This window comes from Primulina tabacum, chromosome 17 (assembly GCF_025594145.1).
Source record: "Primulina tabacum isolate GXHZ01 chromosome 17, ASM2559414v2, whole genome shotgun sequence".
Classification (NCBI taxonomy): Eukaryota; Viridiplantae; Streptophyta; class Magnoliopsida; order Lamiales; family Gesneriaceae; genus Primulina; species Primulina tabacum.
Window position 1 is genome coordinate 23885079 of NC_134566.1, and position 5038 is coordinate 23890116.

Below are 5038 nucleotides of genomic sequence, written 5' to 3' on the forward strand. Positions count from 1 at the left end.
ACGTCCAAGCATCGTAAGACCAGTCATCCGAGCTAATCAGTTTGAGATCAAGCCAGCTATCATTCAGATGATTAAGAACACTGTCCAATTTGGGGGAAGTGAACTTGACGACCCTTATTCTCATATAGCTGACTTTCTTGAAATTTGTGATACTTTTAAGTTTAATGGCGTGTCTGATGACGCTGTTCGTTTGCGTTTATTTCCATTTTCACTGAGAGATAAAGCTAAGTCGTGGTTAAACTGTTTGCCTGTAGGGTCTATTACTACATGGGAAGATATGGCAAAGGCGTTCCTGATCAAGTACTTTCCTCCGTCGAAGACTATGAAGCTCAGAGCCGACATTACTACTTTTGCTCAATATGAGCAAGAGTCACTTTACGAGGCATGGGAGCGCTACAAGGACTTGTTGAGGAGATGTCCACACCATGAGCTGCCTCTTGGGTTAGTTGTTCAAACTTTCTACTACGGTCTGCTTACTCCTAACCGTACTATGATAGATACTGCTGCCTGTGGTAACTTACTGAGAAAAATGGCGGAGGAAGGATATGAGTTATTGGAGGAGATGACTGCTAGTAGCTATCATCCTCAATCTGATAGGCAGAGACGAGGTGCTAGAGTTAATCAAGTTAATGATTTGTCGGCGGTTTCAGCACAGTTAGAGGCTTTGAATAGAAAGATTGATGGGATGAGCATGAGTGGGTCGGCTATGCGTCTGAGGGAGCACCAGTAAAACAAGTGGGATTCCAGAACCGTCCTAGAAATGACCCTTACTCGAACACATATAATCCGGGATGGAAGAATCACCCAAACTTTTCATGGGGAGGTCAAAACAACCAACATCGCCAACAAAGAGGTCCACCATATGTGATGCACCAAGGATTCAAGCCAGAACCGTCTCGGGAGGAGAAGTCCAATTTAGAGCAAATGATGACTAAATTTATTTCTGCAACAGAGACGAGATTTCAGAACCAAGATGCATCCATAAAGGGGTTAGAGAATCAAATTGGACAATTGGCTAAGCTGATTGCTAATAGGGAGCAAGGAACTTTACCAAGCAACACGGAAACTAACCCAAGAGAACATGTGAAGGCGGTGGAATTGCGTAGTGGAAAAACACTCGGGTCTAATGAGGAAAAGACCAAGCACGGTGAGGATGAGGTGAAAAATCGAGGAGGTAAGTCTTCTAACTCTACATCTACACCTATTGCACAGAATAAAATTGTTATCCCTCCACCTTTTCCTGCAGCAATGAAGAAAGCTAAATTAGATGCACAATTTGGTAAATTTCTTGAGATATTTAAAAAATTGCATATTAACATTCCTTTTGCTGATGCTTTATTGAATATGCCAAGTTATGCAAAATTCTTGAAAGATATCTTAGCAAATAAGCGGAAGCTAGAAGATCATATGACGGTGAATTTGACCGAAAATTGCTCCGCTTTAGTTCAAAACAAGATGCCTCCGAAGCAAAAAGATCCAGGGAGTTTCTCGATACCTTGCATTATTGGTGACATTAATTTTCATAAAGCTCTATGTGATCTTGGTGCGAGCATTAATCTGATGCCTTTTTCTGTGTTTAGGAGACTGGGATTAGGTGAACCCAAGCCAACTAGGATGTCGTTGCAGCTGGCTGACAGATCTGTCAAGTATCCACGTGGGATTATCGAAGATGTTCTGGTGAAAGTGGATAAGTTTATTTTTCCTGCAGACTTTGTGGTACTTGACATGGAGGAAGATTTAGAGATGCCTTTAATCCTAGGGAGACCGTTTCTGGCTACAGGGAAAGCACTGATTGATGTTGAGGAGGGGAAATTGAGACTGAGAGTTGGAGAAGAAGAAATTATTTTTGATGTTTTCAATACTCTCAAGCACACAATGCACAATGATAGTTGCTTGCGTATTGATGTCTTGGATTCGCTTGTTTGTGATTTTGTGCAGGATGGATTGAAAGAACCATTGGAGGCCACTCTCACTACTGAAAAGCAGGAGGACGAGCTAGACGAGGAAAAGATGGAGATGGTAGCTCATTTGAATGCCATTCCACCTTGGAGAAAGCAAGTGAGGCTTAGACTAGAGGAATTGGGAGACAGAAAAGATTTAATGCCTCAAAAGTCAAGCCTAGAGGAGCCACCTACTTTGGAGCTCAAACCATTACCTCCACATCTCAAGTACGTATATCTAGGAGAAAATAATAAATTGCCTGTTATTATTTCCTCTTCTTTGACAGATGATATGGAGAGTAAGCTCTTGGGAGTCCTCAAGGAGCATAAAGGAGCGTTCGCTTGGAAGGTTTCGGACATAAAAGGGATAAGTCCTTCGATCTGCATGCACAAAATTCTGATGGAAGATAAATACTCACCTCTAGCACAACCACAAAGGAGACTCAATCCAAAGATGCAAGAGGTAGTAAAAGCTGAAACAATTAAACTTCTGGATGCAGGTATTATCTATCCTATCTCTGATAGTGCGTGGGTAAGTCCTGTACAATGTGTGCCTAAAAAGGGTGGGATTAATGTTATTACTAATGAAAAAAATGAGTTGATTCCCACTAGAACTGTTACGGGTTGGCGTGTATGCATAGATTATAGGAAATTGAATGATGCAACCCGTAAAGATCACTTTCCATTGCCATTTATTGATCAAATGATTGAACGATTAGCAGGTCATGAATTTTATTGCTTTTTAGATGGATACTCGGGATACAATCAAATCACAATTGCACCTGAGGACCAAGAGAAAACCACTTTCACTTGCCCTTATGGTACTTTTGCGTTTAGGCGTATGCCCTTTGGTTTATGCAATGCACCTGCAACATTTCAAAGATGCATGACCGCTATCTTTCATGACATGACTGAAAATTTCCTTGAAATCTTTATGGATGACTTCTCTATTTTTGGCTCCTCATTTAATGAATGTTTAGAGAATTTGAACTTGGTGTTAGTTAGATGTGAGGAGAGCAATTTGGTGTTGAATTGGGAGAAGTGTCATTTTATGGTTCAAGAGGGGATTGTGTTAGGACACAAGGTATCGGAGAATGGAATTGAGGTTGACAAAGCCAAGGTGGAAGTAATAAAAAACTTACCCCCACCTTCATCAATAAAAGGAGTTAGAAGTTTCCTAGGGCATGCTGGTTTTTATAGGCGTTTCATTAAAGATTTTTCCAAAATTGCTAAACCTTTATCCTCTTTGTTGATGAAAGATGCTGAATTTAATTTTGATTCTACTTGTCTGCATGCATTCGAGATACTCAAGGAAAGCTTGGTGACAGCACCTGTTCTGACTGTCCCTGATTGGGAGCTACCGTTTGAGGTGATGTGCGATGCTCGTGATACAGCTGTTGGTGCGGTGCTGGGTCAAAGGAAGAACAAGGTATTTCATACCATCTACTATGCAAGTAAGACTTTAAATGATGCTCAATTGAATTACGCTACTACTGAAAAGGAATTGCTTGCTATAGTATTTGCTTTCGACAAATTTCATTCATACCTTGTTCTGTCTAAAGCAACTGTGTATACAGATCATTCTGCCCTAAAATACTTGCCTGCTGAGAAAGATGCGAAACCTAGGTTAATTAGGTGGATTTTATTATTGCAAGAATTTGATCTCGAAATTCGTGATAAAAAGGGTGTGGAAAATGTAGTTGCTGACCACCTGTCTAGGCTTGAGCATGTTAGAATTAAGGGCAGTGACGATTATATAGATGACTGGTTTCCTGATGAACAATTGCTTGAGGTAAATGCGTACTCTTGGTATGCCGATTTTGCAAATTTTCTTGTCACTGGCACACCTCCACCTAATTTATTGTTTCACCAAAGAAAGAAATTCTTTTCAGACGTGAAATATTATTTTTGGGAGGAACCGTTCTTGTTTAAGATTTGTGCAGACTCCATGATAAGAAGATGTGTGGCGGAGGAGGAAACCAATCAAATTCTGAACCATTGTCATGACCGTGAGGTAGGTGGTCACTTTGGACCCATACGGACGGCATCTAAGGTACTTGAATGTGGCTTCTATTGGCCAACTCTTTTTAAGGATGCTCGTTTGTATGTTCTCAATTGTGATAGATGCCAACGCACAGGTAATATTTCCAACCGTCATGAGATGCCTTTAAATAACATTATTGAGTGTGAAATATTTGATGTGTGGGGGATTGATTTTATGGGTCCTTTTCCTGCGTCTTTTGCAAAGAAATTTATTCTGGTGGCAGTGGAGTATGTATCTAAATGGGTGGAGGCAGAGGCTTGTGCCACTAATGATGCACAAGTGGTGTTAAAATTTTTGAAGAAACATATTTTTAATCGATTTGGTGCACCACGTGCAATCATAAGTGATGGTGGCACCCATTTTTGCAACAAAATTTTTGATAAACTGTTGGGCAAATATGGTGTCACCCACAAGGTTTCCACTCCATACCATCCCCAAACTAGTGGACAAGTTGAAGTATCCAATCGAGAAATGAAGAGGATTTTAGAGAAGACGGTTAATGTGAATAGGAAGGACTGGTCCATTCGGTTAGATGATGCTTTGTGGGCGTATCGTACTGCTTTTAAAACACCTATAGGCACTACACCATATAGGTTGCTTTTTGGTAAAGCATGTCATCTACCAGTCGAATTAGAGTATAGAGCATATTGGGCGACCAAAGCACTAAACTTTGATTTTGCTCTTGCAGGTGAAAAACGATTGCTGCAGTTGAATCAGTTAGATGAGTTTCGGGGAAGAGCTTATGATCTTGCACTATCTTACAAGGAATGCACCAAACGAGCCCATGACAAACACATTATAAGAAGGGAATTCAAAGTGGGTGAAGCGGTGTTGGTATACAATTCTCGCTTACGACTCTTTCCGGGCAAGCTAAAGTCAAGGTGGTCAGGACCATTCGCTATAGCCAAGGTGTTCCCATCGGGTGCAGTGGTGTTGCATGATGGCAAGGAAGGGACATTTACTGTGAACGCTTAAAGGTTGAAGCACTATATCGGTGGCACAATGGAGCCACAAATTGGAGTCACTCGGCTCCATGACAGTCATTGAGGACATG

General features: G+C 41.0%; 1 non-coding gene across 1 annotated transcript; it reads right to left on the reverse strand.

Moving 5' to 3' along the window:
• Positions 1–325: 325 nt before the first annotated feature.
• Positions 326–432, reverse strand: LOC142532097 (small nucleolar RNA R71). Its single transcript, XR_012816491.1, has one exon. It is a non-coding gene; the product is annotated as a small nucleolar RNA R71 (small nucleolar RNA).
• Positions 433–5038: the final 4606 nt, after the last annotated feature.